The sequence below is a fragment of the Cololabis saira genome, chromosome 11 (assembly GCF_033807715.1).
Source record: "Cololabis saira isolate AMF1-May2022 chromosome 11, fColSai1.1, whole genome shotgun sequence".
In the NCBI taxonomy this organism is placed as follows: domain Eukaryota; kingdom Metazoa; phylum Chordata; class Actinopteri; order Beloniformes; family Belonidae; genus Cololabis; species Cololabis saira.
In genome coordinates this window covers 9,290,476-9,309,346 of record NC_084597.1, presented here as the reverse complement: position 1 = coordinate 9,309,346, position 18,871 = coordinate 9,290,476, and the positions used below count along the sequence as shown (strand labels likewise).

Sequence of the window (18,871 nt, the reverse complement as noted above, 5' to 3'; positions counted from 1 at the left end):
GATATATTTCATTCCCATTTTAATTAATTAATTTATTTATTTAATTTTGGCACAAAAAATCCTCCATAGAACTGCCGGCTACCTTTGCGCTTGCGCTATAAATACAGCGTGGTAGCTGGTGTTCAGTCTCTTAGATCTTTTTGACCTGTGGCCTGGCAGGTCACTTTCGCTCCGTTGATCCAGATTAACGCTTGCAGGTAAGTAAAAGGAGGACGGGTTTTTGCTGTCATCCTGCCTGTGGCCAGTTGGCTGGACTGCAATTGCTGCCCTCTAATAGCCCTTTTCCACCAAACCAGGCTGGTTCTGGACCAGTGCTGAGTTTGGAACCGGATTTTCTGTTTCCACTGACAAAGAACTGGCTCCGGGCCAGAAAAACCTGGTTCCAAGGTAGCACCAACTCTTTGCTGGTCTAGATCAGGGGTCGGCAACCTAAAATGTTGAAAGAGCCATATTGGACCAAAAACACAAAAAACAAATATGCCTGGAGCCGTCTTGTATAGTCTTGTATAAGCCTTAGAATGAAGGCAACACATGCTGCATGTATCTATATAACTGAGGGAAGATTTTTTTTTTCATTATGCACTTCGAAGAAAAAAGTCGAAATGTCGAGAAAAGTCGAAATTTCGAGAAAAAAGTCGAAATGTTGAGAAAAAAAGTTGAAATGTCGAGATTAATGTTGAAGTACAATCTCGAGAAAAAAGTCGAAATGTTGAGAAAAAAGTCGAAATGTTGAGAAAAAAGTCAAAATGCAGAGAAAAAAGTCAAAATTTCGAGAAAAAAGTCGAAATGTTGAGAAAAAAAGTCAAAATGTCGAGATTGAAAAGGAAAGGAAAAAAGAAAAAAAGAGAAAAAAAGGAAAAAAAGAAAAAGAAAAAAGAAGAAAAAAAAGAAAAAAAAGAGGAAAAAAGGGAAAAAAAAGGTCAAACATTTTTGAAAAAGCTCCAGGAGCCACTAGGGCAGCGCTAAAGAGCCGCATGCAGCTCTAGAGCCGCGGGTTGCCGACCCCTGGTCTAGAGGAAAGAACCGCTTACATAACCGGATGGGGGGGTGTTGTGAAGACCAACGGCAATAGCAATACTTGATTCCGTCTGCTAAAAGTCATGCCAATCGAACATGCTTTGAATGATGTATAGCACCTGGCACTGTTTCTCCAGCATTGTGATGTAAAGAGTGGAAGGTGACGGGCTTAACTGGCAATTCAGTTTACAAACAGCAACTGTTCAGCTTTCTGTTTTAAAAAGACCATACCAGTGGTCAGACGTACCCTATAATCACAAACTATAGCCCTGAAATCACACATAACATCCTGCAAAATAAAATACATCAACATCTGTTTTCTATCAATAGTCATAGCGGATATGAAGGCTGTTAACTGGAGTAGACTGCTGCTGCTACGGAAACTGCTGCGGAAACTGCACTGTCAATTCAAGGAGTTGACGTGAACATTTGGTTTTGCTGTCCCGCCGACGCTCCCACGCGGCTCGACATTAAAAGTATGTAAAGACATAAAGGAGGAGGTCAACTGCCATGTTAACTGATTTTAGTACATTGGATTGAAATCCTGCTGTGCATCAAAGAGGGGAATACATTAAGATGCCAAGTAAAATACTAAATCGTCCTCCTTTTTTTGTTTATTAGGTAAAATCTGACAGCAATTTTACCCTTGATATCGACATATGCTTTTCAGTGCTTTCCAGTTATTAAAATCAAAATTAAAATATTTTGTGGACATGTTGGGAAAAAAAAGATAAAATATCTTTTTATAATTAGAGTCGATTGATGAATTATAAAAATTCTCCCACATGCCTTTGGGCTTCTGTACTTACTACCCACAACATTTTAATGAGGGTGTAGCTGTTGGTGTAAAGAGGATCTCTGGATTACCTTTCACTGTCAGTAATCAATACTAACCCCAAGCTTAACCCTAATCAGTCTTGTCTTCAGGAAAGGCAAGAACTTGCACATACTTTGAATTCTCAAGCGTTCTGGGAACTCAGGAGCCTGACGTGACCTATTTAATATGCAAGGTTTGCAGAGTCAACGTGAAGTCCATCAGCAACACAAACAAACATCCGTGGGTTGCATCATCTACCAGCACTCAGACATGAAAGAGGTTAAACAAGTTAGAGGTCCAGCGATGAATTCTAGATGAGCTGAAAAATAAAGCAAGTCATTGCCTGTTTCATCTCAAGACGTTCTCCCGTATGAGGGAGTTGACATTGATGGCTTAGATTTTAGATACAAAGATGGGATATTTGTATGAGCATGTGCAGCTCTGGCTTTGTGAACCTCGTTGTAAATGAATAGAATAGAATAGAATAGAAAGCCTTTATTATCATTATACTGGTACAATGAGATTAGGCAGCAGCTCCGTAAAAGTGCACACATGCAAAGACTATGTAAACAAAGACTGTAAACAACAAAATGAGAAACAGGAAACATAAATATATATACACTATGAGAATGAGTGAATGACAGAATAATGATGCACATGAATGAGTGGAAGAATATTGCACATAATGGATGACGAATATTGCACAGTATGGGCCTGATTTACTAAAGGTTTGCGTGCGTAAAAACTTGTGCAAACTTGACATCACCCGCAAACCAATGTGCAAGCTGATCTACTAACAGCGTGCAAAGAGGACTGCGCCTCTCAAATGAGCAAAATAGCACACGCTGTTCATTTAGTACTTTTGCCCTGATGAATAATCAATATGGGGCGTACCCGCCAGAAAGCTCTAAATACTGGGAGGGGAAAATGCAAATAGGTTAATTTACCACACGCAATGAGATTTACCAAGCCCGAAAGTTATTGGGGGGATTGTGATTGCGTCTGTATTTAATACGTTCGAAAGGAAGGTGCTAATCTGCCCAGCATTACGCACCGATGGCTGCTGTTATTGTGGCAAGGAGGCGACATCGCCAAAATCAAAGAATACGCAGAGAGAGTCTTTATTCTGCTGCATGCTATTTTAAAAATGGTTGCACAAGTTTTATTAAAGGCCACTTTTTCTTTAGTTCTTCGCCTTATATCTTGCCATCTTCTTTTAACCTCATCTGCCGTTCTTTTTGTCTTACCAACTGCATTTATTCTATCGCAGATTTTCTCCCATATTGCGTTTCCTTTGGTAATGTTTAAGTTTCTTTGCTGTAGTTCATGAATGTGTTTATTTGCCTCTTCCACTAATATCTCTAACTCCAACTCGTCAAATTTCATTTTGCGCTTGCGACTATCCTGCTTTCCATCCAGACTCTCCATGGCGCAAACCTTAAGACACGCAACACCTCATTTAAATACTGCGGTTTGCACCTGTTATCAATTGCGCACGCATTCTTAGTTGATCACCCGCAAAACACACAACAACAGCACGTGCAAACTTTTTCAGTGCACACGCAATTTAGTACTCTTTATTTAGGATCTTAGTAAATCAGGCCCTATGAGGTAGCTTATTGGTTCAGAAAGTTCACAGCTTTGGGGAAGAAGCTGTCCCTGAGTCTGTTTGTTACAACAAACTGTTTCTTCGAAAATGCTCATAATGCCTATTTCATTCTATCTTAAAACTGAATCCGCAAGACTAATTGAGTACTTTAAGGTGTAAAATGAAAATTGGTTGAACTGGTTCTGAGTCGTTTCTATCGGACTCATCCTGTCTGATATCAGCATTATAAAAGTAATTAATCTATCTACATCTGCTGTCTTTCTTTTTCTTCCTACTAATTGTTTTTGTCTCTTTCTTTTATCATTAAATTTTATTTTATTTCAAATTAGAACAAGCTGTTTATGCATACTCTGGACAACAGTTAATGTGATAGGTAAAGTATAAATCCTCATTGTCGCCACCAAGTGAGTGTAAATGATCCCAGTCAGAGTGGGGAGGACATGTTAGTGTTAAGGAGCATATTTTAGTGACAGATGAAGAGCAAAAGCACCAGCTAATAATATCCTCAATGTCTGTTACTATTTTATCTGCACCATTCATGTTTTATATCAGATATGACTAATAATAATAACAATAACATAATAATAACAATAATGTGAATAACAGATGGACATTAAGAACGTTTCATTTTTACCACTTTTTCCATTTTCTGTATTTCATTTTTATTTCTTTGAAAGTTTCATTTTTACCACTTTTTCCTCTTTCTGTATTTCATTTTTATTTCTTTGATAGACTCAAATTATCCTTTTTTCTGGTTCTGGGACTTTAATCAGATCTTCTACGATAAATAGTTTTTTATTTAAGAGGGATATACAGTATATATATATATATATATATATATATATATATATATATATATATATATATTGATATAAAGCATGCTTATACCAAATGCCTGGAGTTGTTTAATCAGTCCATTTAGTTAACTATTGATGGGCTGATTTTTTCAGCTGCTGCAAAAACTGTCAGAAGTTTTAGGCACATAGATGGCCTCTTGGACATACAGTAAATCTTATCCAAATGCCAAAGCATGAACATGTCAATTTCCATGCCTTAAAACATTGTTTTAAAATACTATCTGACAGTGCATCTTGTACAATATATTTTTTAAGATGTCTGATCATTTTAAAAACATGTGATGTGTTTCTCATTCAGCTTTAATGTCACAGACACTTTTCCATCCCTAAACCATGGCCTAAAAAGTTGGGGGGGGGGGGCTTTCTATCAAGACACTTAACATTTTTAAAAATCCCACTCATGTTTCTCTTGGCAGATGCTTGTCCATTCAACTGTTTCTTTCCAGGGAGAAAACTGTTGTGTGGTCACATCTTGGTCACGCTGTGGTTTTGTGGTGGTTAAGTGATGCAGTGATAAGTACTCTGCAGGCTGCGGTTTTCTGCCTTCATGCCTCTTCCGTGCATAACCAACACTGTGCTGTAAATGCATTCAACATGGTCCTTTTTTAACCTTTACAGGAACAAATTATGCATTCAATATATAATTAAACTCTAGCAACACTTGACTTAAAGCAGTGTGTAAAAACACATCTCAGTGAAACAGGAATATCAATTCCTAATTGCATTTTTTTTTAATTAAGTAGTAGTTTTTCAACACTTGAAGACTTAATGTATTCTGTCATTAGTGAAAATAATAAGCAGCTAATTTATCAGTCCTGAACGACTTCGGTAGTAGCCAAAGGAGATGGTTTTCTGCCCCATCAAGCACAAATCTGTTTAAACACCTGTCATTTGAAATAATAAACAGATGTAGGATTTAATGTTAATAACATACTGTAGAACAGGGGTGCAAGACTGGTGGTTTTAAATGGTTCCCCTTCCTTTGAGAATTTTGCTGCTAAATTTAAATATGTGTGTGTCAGGTATAGTTCAGTTAAATGCCCCAATACACTGCTACCATAAACTGTGTTAGTCCATCTGTCAAGTCAGCCTTATACTGTAGGTGCTAGTCTGTTTAAATTAGTCTAGCTTTTATCTTCCTCCTCACCTCACCCTCTTTTCTGTATTGAAAGAGGTATATATATATGTTTTATTTTCCAAATTAAGACATGCTACTTTAAATTATAACAGGAGTTAACCATTGTTGACATTTTCTTTATGCACAGCCAGCCCCTGGACGCAATATAAAATATCAGTATAGCATTAACATAACATGAACACCAGAAAGCCTTAAGCTGGCTGACACTCAATACATCTCATGACATTGCTTACCGCATGTCAAGAGAAAATTATGAAAAGATTGAAACTTGAAACATCAACAGTACATGTAATGGTCAATTACATAATCCGAACACTAAAACGTGTACTATATAGTCGTCATCTATTCCATATGTTTTCACTCAGTTACAGATAGCAATCACTTGTATAAATCTTGTATAAGTCTGGAACAGATGAACTCTATCAAAGGTTGGCTTTCTTCCTTCTTGAAGTTTTTTTTACAGTTCCCTTCAGCTGTTTGTAGGTCTTTCTACTTGGGCTGCACGACATTAGGGAAACATGTGATGTGCAACATCATAGGTAAAAACTGCAATGATCGCATAACTTTTTACATATAAACCAATTCTTTTGTTTTTCGTGCTAATGTATTCCTGCTTTGCAACTAAAATTGACACCTGTCAGCAAATAAGCCCATGCAGACACTTGTGTAGTTGCAGTTTGTTCGTTAACAATAAATAAACGCTATCACTGTGATGAAGCATTCCTGCACGGCAAATTCACAGAAGAGAAGCAGAAGTTTGCGCTTATGGTTGCACATGCCTTCATTGTGAGCACAAAGGTGATTCCACATGGCTCTGAGGAGCACTTTCTGGAGCCACCCCACATTATCATAGCAGATGTTTAGTCTGTATTTTGACTTTTGAGACTCTAGAGTTGGAAACTTTGGTGTCCTCGCTTCTTCTCTGATTGAATAAGTTCTTGCTCCACACAGGAGCCCATCAGGATAAAGGAAGATCCTAGAGTTAAATCCACCTCAGGTCGGTTACTGGATGGTAATGATTGTAAACTAAAGGCCAAAAGGACTTATTCGATGTAATTTTGAGTTAAAATGGGAAATATGCTTGCAGCACAATGGATTTAGCTAGATTACTTGTTTAAGTCTCATACAAAACTCATAATTCCACCCAAGTGATTCTGGATAGAATCCCTACAGACAAACCCAAGTAACTGTCAATTAGTCGTAAAATAGAGGATAAAAGAAGTGAGGTTGTTCTCGTTCCATTTCTGTTAAGTTTCATTGCTATTATGTTTCAGTGAAATGTTATTGCTTACTGTATTAGTGTTCCCGATCTCCATAGGTTACGCAGTTGCAGTAGTATAAGGAGCTGTAATTGCTGTAGGAGAGATGAATAGAGTTGTGGAAGAAGTTTGCTTAATCTATTTTTTCCATCTCTAACTTGAGTGTTTGCGAGTTGCCTTCATTCTGAAATCTGTGTTTGAGCGGTGAGCTTCTTGTGCTGGAGCTGTTAGAGGTGGAAAACGATGGTCAGTCACACCTTGAAGTGGAAATTGGCTGTCACTGTGTTTGGGCTTATTTAGCAATGCTGATACGTGGGGGGTGGGGGGGTGTTGCCAAGTGGATGTCAATGGCTAGGACTGCATCTGTTCAAGTCTGTTAAAAAGATAAATACATAACTTTATAAAGCCACTTTGTTTTCATTATATATATCAATGTTTTGATCTGCCACAATAATGTGATGAATGTGATGAATTTAGAGGAAAACACCTCAAGTTGAGGGCTTTTCTCAGCAATTTTTAGGTGAGATAAAAAAAGAGATTGATTTGATTAATTAATTACAGATCTTAATTAATGAATCACTCAATTTTTCTTGACAGCACTAGTCACAATTCCAACCTTCCTTTCGTCGGACTGTAGGCCATTCAAGCACTAATGATTATTTATTCTAATCAATACATATATTAGAATTATATATGAATAATTATCAATATATATTTCATTCAATAGCGCAATACCATCCAGCTTTGGATTTGTGCAATTTATTTGCAGTCAGGATGCAGAGAGGTGAATATCTCGTGCTGTAACTGCAGCTGAGAGCAGCTGGTGGAGGACTGAGCCACCTGAGACCTTTGGCCCACAGCAGGACAGACTGCTCACTGAGAAGAGTGAGAACTATACGAGCGTAAGTGGGAGTCTACAAAAATCTAGAAATGACAACTTTTTTTTAATGTTGCTAGAGAGGTCTAAATAGTTAAATATAGCGACAAAGTCACTAAGTTGACAAGGCAAAGAAAAGTTTATTTGTATGGCACATTTCCTTTGCATGACAATTCAAAATGGCAACACTTATGTCAGCTCACTAGTTACAACTGCTACTCTGGTTAAAGGTTAAAATCTCATCGATAAAAGAAAAAAAAAAGAATCATGTAATGAAGTAAAATAACATTTAAAAAAATGAAATCATTTCTTTTTTTTTTTTTTTTTTTGTCTTTTTTTTCTTTTTTTTTTTCTTCTGATCGCAGTCTGAGCTAAGCTATCGCTACCGCTACCTAAACCCAAAAACTAGAGAGCCAGCATGCAGGTGAACAAGCCAGTGTGTATATCTATGTGTGTGTGTGTGTGTATGTATATGATCATGCGTGTGTGTGTGTGTGTGTGTGTGTGTGTGTGTGTGTGTGTGTGTGTGTGTGTGTAAATGCATGTGACTAAGTGACTATATGTGTGTGTGTGTGTGTGTGTGTGTGTGTGTGTGTGTGTGTGTGTGTGTGTGTGTGTGTGTGTGTGTGTGTGTAATAAACCAAACAAAGCTCCACCTGAAGTGTATCTATAGTGGGGGAGGGGGGGGGAGCAACCCCGCCACCCGCGAGACCAGAGGCCGACACGGAAGAGCCCGGAACCCAGGCCACCGGCAACCCCACAGAGGGGAGAAGTAGGAGGAGGCAACCCACCGCCTGCGAGGCCCCCAACCCCCCCCCCCCCCGGCGGCGGCCGAGGGGGCCCGCGGGCCGGGCCCCCAAGGCGCGGGAAGAAGCAGCCAGGGATCCCGCGGCGGACCGCGACCCAGGCAATCCCCGGCCACCCGGTCCGGGCCGGACACGCGGCCAGGAGGCCCTCACCCTTCAGGCCAACGACCCCCACCCGGCAGGGGGCCAGCCTGCCCGGAGAGACAGAGCCGCCCCGGCCGCCGACGCGGGCAGGCGCACCCGTCCCCCACGAAAGTGGCCCTCCAAGACCAGAGGGGCGCCCCGCCGCAGAGGCAGCGGGGGGGACCGGAGACGGGCCCGGAGAGAGGGAACCCCCCAACAAGGCGACACCCGTGCAGGCCCGACAACGGAGGGCCCCAGACCCAGGCATCCCATTCATTCATCCATTCACCTATCCGATACCTATACTAATAATAATATAATATACTATACATAATAATAATACTAATAATAATACTAATAATAATACTAATAATAATAATACTAATAATAATAACCATCTTTGTATAATATAATATTCATAAATTATTAAGTTTTGATGTCCTGCCAATGAAGGCTCAAATCCTCCATGGCAGGACCCTTCCATACCGCATTCTCACCGACACAGACATACAATCACGCACCGTTTCCCCCTCCCCGGGGGGGTCCAGCACTGCCAGAAGGCACCCCAGGCTGCACGGCGGGCCCCGCCAGGCCCGGGTAACCCGACCCACCTGTCCCAGGCCAGTGAGGGAACGCGGGTGATGTGGGACCCCCTCCCGCCCCTGGTGTTGAGTGCGTGTGATTAATGCCATAAAAACAGGGAGGGGGGAGGACCAAGTATCGATTGACAGCGACCCCCCCCCCTCCCGAACTACGTGTCCTTGTCAAATGTATTTATTAAGTGTTGAATGTGCAGTGTCTATTTTGCTGTTAAAACCGTGAGGCGGGGAGTGCCGGGCCCCGCGGGACAGTGCCCCCCACGACCCGGACCCCCCGCCCTTCGCCTATGTACGTATGAATCGTGTAGGGGGGGAAAGAGGGGGAGCGGAGGCCGAAGCCAGGAAGCAGGACCAGCAAAGCCGGCCCTGGTAAGACACCCGCGTCCCCCCACCGGCCGTCCAGTAGACGGGGGCAGGCCCTCCGAGCCGGGCCAGGGCCCCACCGTACCTCCAAGGGCGCCCCCGGCGCTGCCGGAGCCCCCAGACGGAGGGGGAAACGGTCCAACATCCTCCCATTCATACTGACAACATAAGACATAGATACCGCGCCCGCCCGTGCACCCCCCGGTCAGGGGAGGCCCGCTCCCCGGACCCGGCCCCACCCCCCCCCGAGGCCACCCCGGCGGACACCCCAAGGGTCACGGAGTCCCCACATCCGCAGGGGCACTTGGCCCCCGCCCAGCGACGGAGGACCAAGGCAGCAATGCCCCCCCAGCGCAGACAGCCACCCCCCACCCAGGCAGGGCCGGGCCCTCCGGGTGGGACCCCCACGTCCACGGCCCAGCCCCCCCCGGGAGGCCCGGAGACGCCCTAGCCACAGCCCCCCGCCCGAGCCCTCCCCAGCCACCCCCCCCCCACCGCCATGAGGTAACCCCCCCCACAGGCCCCCAAGGCCCCCACCGGCTAGGGACAGGGCCCCGCGGCCCCCCCCACCGCCCCCCAGGGGCCACCAGAGGCCCGCGCCCCAGACCCCCCAAGCCGACCCCCAACCCCAAGGGCTACGAGATCACCACCCCCCCGCCCCCACTAGGTAACGAAGCCAATAAACGGGGACCACAGAGAGTGCAATTCAGCCGAATGTTGTTCAGTGGAGGCAGACATTATCTCACTACCAATATGATCTGATAAAAGATTCCTAAAATGGTTGATACATAAACTGGATTTTTGTTTCCAATTTACTACAATGGTTTTCTTTGCGATACATAAGGCAGTGAGAACCCGGTGTGTCCAATTAGGATCTATTTGAGTGTCTCCCAGGTGACCTAATATACATACCGTGGGGCACACTGGGATTCTGTGGTTGATCCATGTGGATAAATCCTCACAAATCTCCTTCCAGAACCTCTGTACCGGTGTACAGAACCATAAAGCATGCATATAATTATCTGGGGTGTTCTCTGTGCACTGTGAAATCATTTCTAACTGATCCTGATCATTTGGAAATCGCATTATCTGCCCCGTTGGAACATTATTGCGGGACACTGTACTATAAAAGGTACAGAAGACATGCTGCACATTTGCCTGCTTAGACCCTGCCATTGACTGTGGGTGAAGCCTGTCCTGTCACCAGAAATAGTTTCCTAACAAGTACCAATAAGCAAACAGAAGACGCTTGACTTTGGTCCGCCTCCAAAGCGTTAATTTTTGATGACAAGTGTGTTTTGGTTGAGTGTATTCTCATCACAGCGGTCCACTGGGAGAAAAACATTTTTGCACAAAGTGCAGATGTGCACTCTTGTGTGCTTGCAGTGTAGAAATGTAGTAGAAAATGCCCCCCTTAGGATGATAGTTAGGGATTGCGAGTATTATTCAATATACTCATATCACATGCAGTCACACTTGGTCTTCACATTTCCATCCAGTTTTTAGGTGAGTAGGCTTAATTTTTTACACTTTTTTACAACTTAACATGAACATGATTCCAAATAGTTTTGTATTCAGCAAGTAAAAGGCAGCTTTTCTTGTACCTTGAGTCATTGTTCATCGATACTGTGAAGATATGTACATTCACTTTTTTCAGTATTTGAATCTCAGTCTTAGCGTAACAGTACATAACAGAGCCCCTAAAGGGACACGGATTTTTTTTTTTTTATAATGAGTTTTACGCGCGCGCGTAAAACCTTTAAGTTAGCACGTAAAGTTGTTTACGTGAGCACGTAAAACGTTTATGCACTCACTAAAAAGTTTCACGCGCTCTCGCAAAACTTAAGTGAGCGCCTAAAAACAAGTACATGGGAGTTTTGCTGGAACTGGAGACCATCCAGTTGTGCCCTGCTCTGTTTATGAATGGAAATGACATTACAGGATTTAGCTGAGCTATATTTTAACCTGGGACTCCATTATAAGGACATTACCACTTTGCTTGCAAGTAAACAACTTTACGTGCTCACTTAAAGGTTTCACGCGCACGCTTAAAACTCATTGTAAAAAAAAAAAAAAATCTGTGTCCCTTTAGGGGCTCCGTAGTACATCCCTTAACAATACACTGAAGAATTAATTGAACTGTTACTCTCCTGTGTCACTTCATCATTAAAGACCAGCCAAAAGAGCAAAGAGTTTTACATAGGGCTGAAACGATTCCTTGAATAATTCAAGTAATTCGATTACAAAAAATGATCAAGGAATTTTTTCTGCCTCAAGGAATCGTTTAATTTTGCCAGCTCAAAGCATGCGTTTAATGCGGCACAACGCGCTGACAGAGGCGGCGGGTATGTTTGGTTTTAACTATGGACGTAGAGGTAACGTCGAAGGCGGCGACGAAAGCGAAGAGAAAGGCACAAAATAAAAAGCAGAAAATGTCAAAAGTGTGGCAGCATTTCAAGCTGGACACCAAGGCGACCACTGTTGCATGTCTTCACTGTAAGACCGCGCTAGCACACCACAACAGTACGTCCTCAATGCTGCAGCATCTCCACCGAACACCCTCTTTACTCCGAGAGCGGAGGACCGTCACCCGAGACAAAGTCAAATTAAGTTAACGTAGCGCTAATTAGTGAGATTAACGTTACGGTACCTTGCTAACATAACGTTAGCCCTGTGGAGGGCTAGGTTTCTATTAATTATGACTACTGTCGATGCATGGCTAACGCATTTAATTTGTGAAAACACATAGCTGTAGAGTGATGAGGGTGAAAAATAAAAACGTAATAAAGCTAACTGGGTAGTTTTCAATTTTGGCTCTGTGGTCATTGATGGATAAAAAAAAAATAAAATAAAACATCCAGTAGCGCTGGTGGCTAATGTTCTCCAATACAGCAGGTCTCAGAATTTTATTTAGAACACTGCCAAAACTCAAAATCTTATCAAGACTTTAACTTAAAACTTAACTAGAACTTAAAATTTGCTTGACACAAATGAAAATTCAATTGAAACACGTGGGAAAAACACCTAACCTTTTAAATGATGTGTGTTATCAGGTGTAATGGCATTTCTAGGTTAGAAATAAGTACATTTCTTGGTAAGATCCTTAGTTTTTTGAGTGAAGGCAGTGAATTTGATCAACTGGTGTAAGTTCAGGGTTTTTAAATGCACAACCTACTGTATTATATAATTCAGTCTTAGTAATGTCAATTAAGCACTGACAGTGCGAAGGCCCTATTGTATCCGTAGGGAATTTTTCTAGTTTTTGTTTTTTTTCCTCTTTTCTCTCATTTTTATTTTTCCGACGAAATTAGGGCCTTTTTGCCCCCTAAACGTGCCCCAAAAGTCACCAAATTTTGCACGCAAGCCAGGCTTGGCGAAAAATTGGCATTTTAATAGTTTGCATTAATGGGCGTGGCCTAATGGCTCAACAGCGCCCCCTAGAAAACTTTTCCTAGACATCCTTATTGATCCTTAAATTGACTATGATTATCATACTATTGGTTTTTCTGAAATAAATCCTTGATTCATCAGATATTATTCCTCAAAACAATTATATCAACTTTCTAGGGTCTTTTTCTTGCTCAATCTGCTTCAAAAGCTTGAATACAACAGTTCATAAAAATTGTGTGCCACAGAGGCTATGTCCATATTTTCTTAAAGTCTGTGATACTGTTCTGTTGAATTGGTCTTTTCTGAATCTTTGATGGCTTTGTTTGTTTTCTTGTCATTGTTTTTTTTAATTTTCCACGTCTTTTTTGTACTCCCCCTTATAGTCATTGAATAAATCAGTTACCTTCTTTCAGTTCAGAGCCCTTTTTCATGTTATTTCTCCATATTTTTCCTTAAATCGTAAAAAAAAAAAAAATGTTTTTAGGAAGTCTGACTGTTAAGAAGAAAAGCACATATGCTTTTTAAACTAGAATCTTTTTATGAGAATTGTCAACCCAGCGAGATGAAAGATGTTTCCTTTCATTGGCAAATAATCTGTCATAATCTTCTGTTGATCTTGGTTCCCCTTTCAGATAGCAAGTTCTTCAGAGACCAGTTTTCTTAAAATATGTATTCATCCCAAAAACATTTTCGCATGACTAACTTCCACAATGTAAATGTAATTCGCTGTTAAATCTGTGAATAATTGCAAAGGAATTTAATTACTAATCTTCCCTTCCTTATTCTGAAATGTACGTTGCACACCCTCACACTACCGTCAGTACATGACAAAGATCAGTAATATTTGGCCTTTGGTCTGTTTTCAGTTAGAAACACATGGAACCACTGATGATGGTTTACTGCAACAGCTCACAGACAGCCGTGCTGTGAATAATTTCCCATGGCTTCATCTTCAGAGACGTCACACAGAGAGACCACTTGCCTTTAACTTTTAAAGTGTGTATTTGGGACTTACTTAAAAACTTTCCTTTACTTTAAAACAGCTGCTGATGAGATGAGAATATTTATTAGAATATTTAGTCCCTTTGTAGCAGACAACAATCTCCACTGATTATCTCTGTTTTGAAGTGTTTTATTTAAAGGTTTTTGAAAAGACCTTTCAGTAAGAGTGTGCACCTTCTTTCCTTATTCACTGAATGATTTGTGTTTATCTGCTAATACGGCACCTCCCAAAGCTCGTTGCTACCTCTCCAAACAAAAAATATTAAGTCATGTTTAACATTGTTGGGGAAGGCATAGAAAACCTGACAGGGGGAATCCAAATGAACTGCTCTGCAGTTTTAAAGCAGCAATCCACAACTATAGTGTGTAAGACTGATTTTGTTTAACAGATGTCTATATAAATTAAAAAACAACACATTTTTTTAGTTGAATAAATGAATGAATGAATGAATGAATAAAATTCAAAACTGATTCATTTGAAACAAAGAAAACCCATCAAATGTGTTACTTGGGCTGATTTGGTCGTAGCAGGCGAATAGTATTCTGGCTGTAGAGTCTAACTGTAGAAACAGTGTTGTTGGGTAACGTTGACGACGCCAGCAGGTGTGCTGCACATCGCCAGTTTACCTGCTGACTCCAGATGGATTGCAGAGGTAACATGGCGGGGGAAAAAATTACTTCAAAGGAACATTTTCAGCTACATGGATATCAGGCATCACTCAGGGAATATGTGTCTTGTTTATTATGGTTAAATATTTTCAATGCAGGCAAAACACTTTTTGGACAAACACATGATTGAGTTTTGTGAAGCTCGCAGCAATAAATCAGAAAGCCCGTTATTAGGGTCCGAGCACTTACAGAGCGAAGGCCCTATTGTATCTGTAGGAATTTTTCTCGTTTTTATCCTCGTTTTTCTTCCGACGAAATGAGGGCCTTTTTGCCCCCCTAAACGTGCCCCAAAAGTCACCAAATTTTGCACGCAAGCCAAGCCTGGCGAAAAATTTGATATTTAATGGTTTGGATTAATGGGCGTGGCCTAATGGCTCAACAGCGCCCCCTAGAAAACTTTGTGCCTCAACCCCAACAATACGGTTTGACGTACATGTACGAAAATCGGTACACACCTGTATCATGTCGCAACTTAAAGAAAAGTCTCTTGGCGCCATGGCCGAAACCAAACAGGAAGTCGGCCATTTTGAATTAATGTAATTTTGGCGCAATTTATGCCATTTCTTCGGCCGTTAATGTGTCCCGAACCGTAAAGGCTGAGTTATGGTTCTGCGTCAAAACGACGTCTTCACTGATGCGTACCTCCCAAAAATTGTAACTACGCCTCGAGGCGACGCAGACCAAACGCAGACAAGAGGGCTGTGATTGGTTCGCTTGGTAGCAACGCATTTCCGGTTTATGGTTTGAAGCCGTCGTGAACTTTCAGCGCTCTTTTCTTCGTGTATGTGTGATTTTTTTTTTTTTTTTTTTGTTTTGGTTTTTTGCACAATAGTTGTCCTTATCTCTTTCATTCACTGTGACCGGAAAAAGCCTTCACCTGATTGGTCCATATTTGATAGTTCCTACTTTCTGCCATAACCTTTGAATGGTTTGACATAAAGACTCGTGGGTGGTGTCATCAGACTCGGTTTTGAGTCCTTGAACATAATTGGTGCAAATTAGCCCCGCCCCTTCTTCTGATTGGTCGATATTTTATAGTCCCTATTTTCTGCCATAACTTTTGAATGGTTTGATATAGAGGGTCGTGGCTGGTGTCATTCGCTAAATGTCCAGGCCTGAAGTCATACAAGTGCTTTCACTGCAGCATGCCTTAACGTGCACAAGGGTGCGAGGGCCCGTTCATCGCTGCTTGCAGCTTTAATTGACATTGGCCTGTGCCTTTTCAGTCACTATTTTTCAATAATGTTTGTGTTTAATGTTTGTAGTGTGATGTGACTGAATAAAGAATTTCAATCAATCAAACAATCAATCAAAACATTGTTTCTCCATTTGCCAGTGCTTTCTTGTTATCATTGCGGTATGAGACAGAAAACGAAAACAAAAGGGGAAGAATTAAATGCATTTTTCAGGTAGGGATGTTAAATTGAACTTTGAATTTACCATGAGGGTATTCCACAGGTCTGTGTTACCTGTCATGCGCTGTAAGTGATGAGTTCAAATCATCATCAACCATAAAACTACTACTAAGGTTTAGTTGCATGTGCTATCTACTGAGAATCAGGAGTTTTCTCATTAAATTTTGGACATTATTTTGGAGATCATTCTCTTGGATGCTGTGGAGCCATTTATTTATTAATCACCTACGACCACATCTTGGTTTGTTTTTTCTTTTTTACCTTTTAGGTCTTTGTCATCAAAAACCTCTTGTGGCCTTGACATTTTTTAGGTATGGCTCCTTACCTCTCACCTCATTTACTTGACAAAGATATATGAATATGCTAACATACCCCCTCCCAAATCTCCCCAGACCAACACCGGCATGTCCCAGGCTGACTCCCGGTGATTAAACGGTAGTAAAGTTTCAGTGCATGTTACACATAATTGAACAGGTGGAAACAAGCTCATAACTTTCTTTCCACCCCTTTTTGGCAGACTCACCTATCTCTGCTTTTCTACTGTGAAGTCCTGCTTTATTTCTTCTAAACTTAATGTTTTGACTCCATCACTATGCTTAAAGGTTGCTTGCTTGAGCCATAGCCAACATCACTGCCTGATGTGAAAATAAACTATTTAATTTTCAGATATGGTCAGTGATCAACCTTGGACATGTCCAAGTTATACCTTGCCTCTTGCCAAATGACAGGTGGAAAGCCTCCAGCCTCAAACTAACTCAAAAGGTGCATATAGAAAATAGATAGTTAGGTGGATTTATGGATCATAATAATATGTTGATCCTAAACTCTTCTTCCGCTTTGTGACCATTGATAGATCAGTGCATTTTATTAACAACCTACTATAGATCCTCAACAAGGAACTAATAAAGATATTGCAATAAGTACTGTATATGAGGTATGTTAGAGGTTATATTAGTCTATGTGGGAAATACTGCAATCATCACTTCTGCACTTCTCTCATCTTAGTACAGATCATGTAACAATGAAATTATGTGTGTCAAATGTATTAAACTGTCAGAGAGCTGAGTTGTTTCTGGATGCCACGGTCAATGAAAATGCGCTTTTGGTCTTCACAGCAGTTTAAAGTTACAATGCTATAAATGCTGTCTTAAATGCTCTGCTTCCACCAGACAGAACTCCTCGATTTTTTTTTTTTTTTTTTTTTTTTTACCTTGTCTGCACACATATTAATGATTGATACCATGCAGGTAAAAAACCAAAGGAATATATCTGTGCATTATTGCTATATTGAATATATATACATATATATACGCATACATATGCATACACATACATAAATATACACATAGAAATTTTGAATTTTTATTTTTTTATTTTTTTCCTGAACTCCTCAACTTTTAAAACCTCTATGATATCAAAAAAAAATCTATGGTAATTGATTTATAATTTGTAACAACAAATTCTGAAATTTGTAATTGTCAGACAACTAAATCCAAACTGCACAGACACAATCCTGGTCTGACCTGAGGGGACTCATAATGACGTCACTGGAAATTTCCATCACAGGAATGCTGGTGCATCGGTGTGTACTTATAGTAAATCTTCTGCTACAGAGAAAATGTAGCTCGTAGCAATCTGATTTCTTCACTTTACGATTCTTCTATTTTTAGTGGAATAAGTGACCATTCAAAGAGTTTTTCATAGTCGGGAGATTTGGAAACACCAACGTATCCAAGCATTCAGGAGATGCACTCAATGTATTTTGTGTTCTTGTATGTCAGGAGATTGTTTCAGCACTGGTAGACACAACTGTGCCTATTGATGCACTTAAGTTGTGTCCAGCTCTGCAATAAAAGTGTTCTGCATTACTTTATCTCCTATTTGTCTTGACAACCGATGTGTGCTTGGAGAAATGAGACACATTTTGACGGGAATTTTGTTTCAAAATGACATTATGGGAATCCCCAGAACAAGCCTGCAGACCAAGAGGCTTTATAAATTGCACTGCATGTCTGCTCCTTTGTTTAGATTACACCATAGGGACCCTAAAACTGCAGCGGCTGTCTGATGATTTTTTATCAATGTTCTCTTAGTCCTAATAGTCAGAAAACCACAACAATGAGAGAAGATACAAGTGTATTTGTTTAATCTAAAGTTTCGCTATTTGGTTCTGTTCTAATCATCTTATGATACATTTTGGCAGGAGTGGGTTTAACTTGTCAGTTTTAGTAAATGTTTTGGATATGCAATAATGTTTCGGAATACAGGAGATAATAAAGCGTAGGGAAGTCTCCCCAAAAAGACAGTGTATATCATGCCATTAGAAAATAATCCACTGATATATATATTTTTTTTATTCAATTATTTGTTTAGGACTAACAGTTTGTTTCAATTTGTTCAATTAATTAAGTTTGGCCAATGTTTAAAAAACCCAAGGCTTTATATTGGGCTATAAGTCCTTTAAATGAATTCTCTCACGTTTGCAGATGAGCAGATATCTCTTTCTTTTTAATTGTGTATCATCAGTGCACACAGGCCAAAACAGCTGCTAAACTGTTGTACTGCCATTAAAATTGAGCTCAAGGGAAAAGGTCAAGCACACAAGTGAATGTGTCCAGCTGAATGGGTAGAAAACAAATCACTTTGTTTCGGGGTTTGTTTGTTTTTTCAAAATAGAGCAAATTCCATGTTTCGTCCTCTCAGTTTATCCCGACTAAAGGGCAGCAATTGCTTTGACGTAACAACCAATAACTTTGACGAATGTTCTGATGACTGAAATTGACTGTGTTTTTTAGCTGATAACAGAAATCTCCAAGTGGCAACAACAGCCTGACCTGAACGTAGTCCACAGCAGCAACAGTTTACTTGAGCAACATTCTTTTTCACAATACCTGTTAAAATCTTTCAGGCCAATTTGCCTGAACTTACTA

The 18,871-nt window shown here is 40.7% G+C and overlaps 1 protein-coding gene across 2 annotated transcripts in view; it reads left to right on the top strand.

Moving 5' to 3' along the window:
- The window catches only part of ccbe1 (collagen and calcium binding EGF domains 1), a 66,764-nt gene that overhangs the window by 8,380 nt on the left and 39,513 nt on the right, over window positions 1-18,871 (top strand). The gene's annotated exons all lie outside the window — the stretch shown is intronic.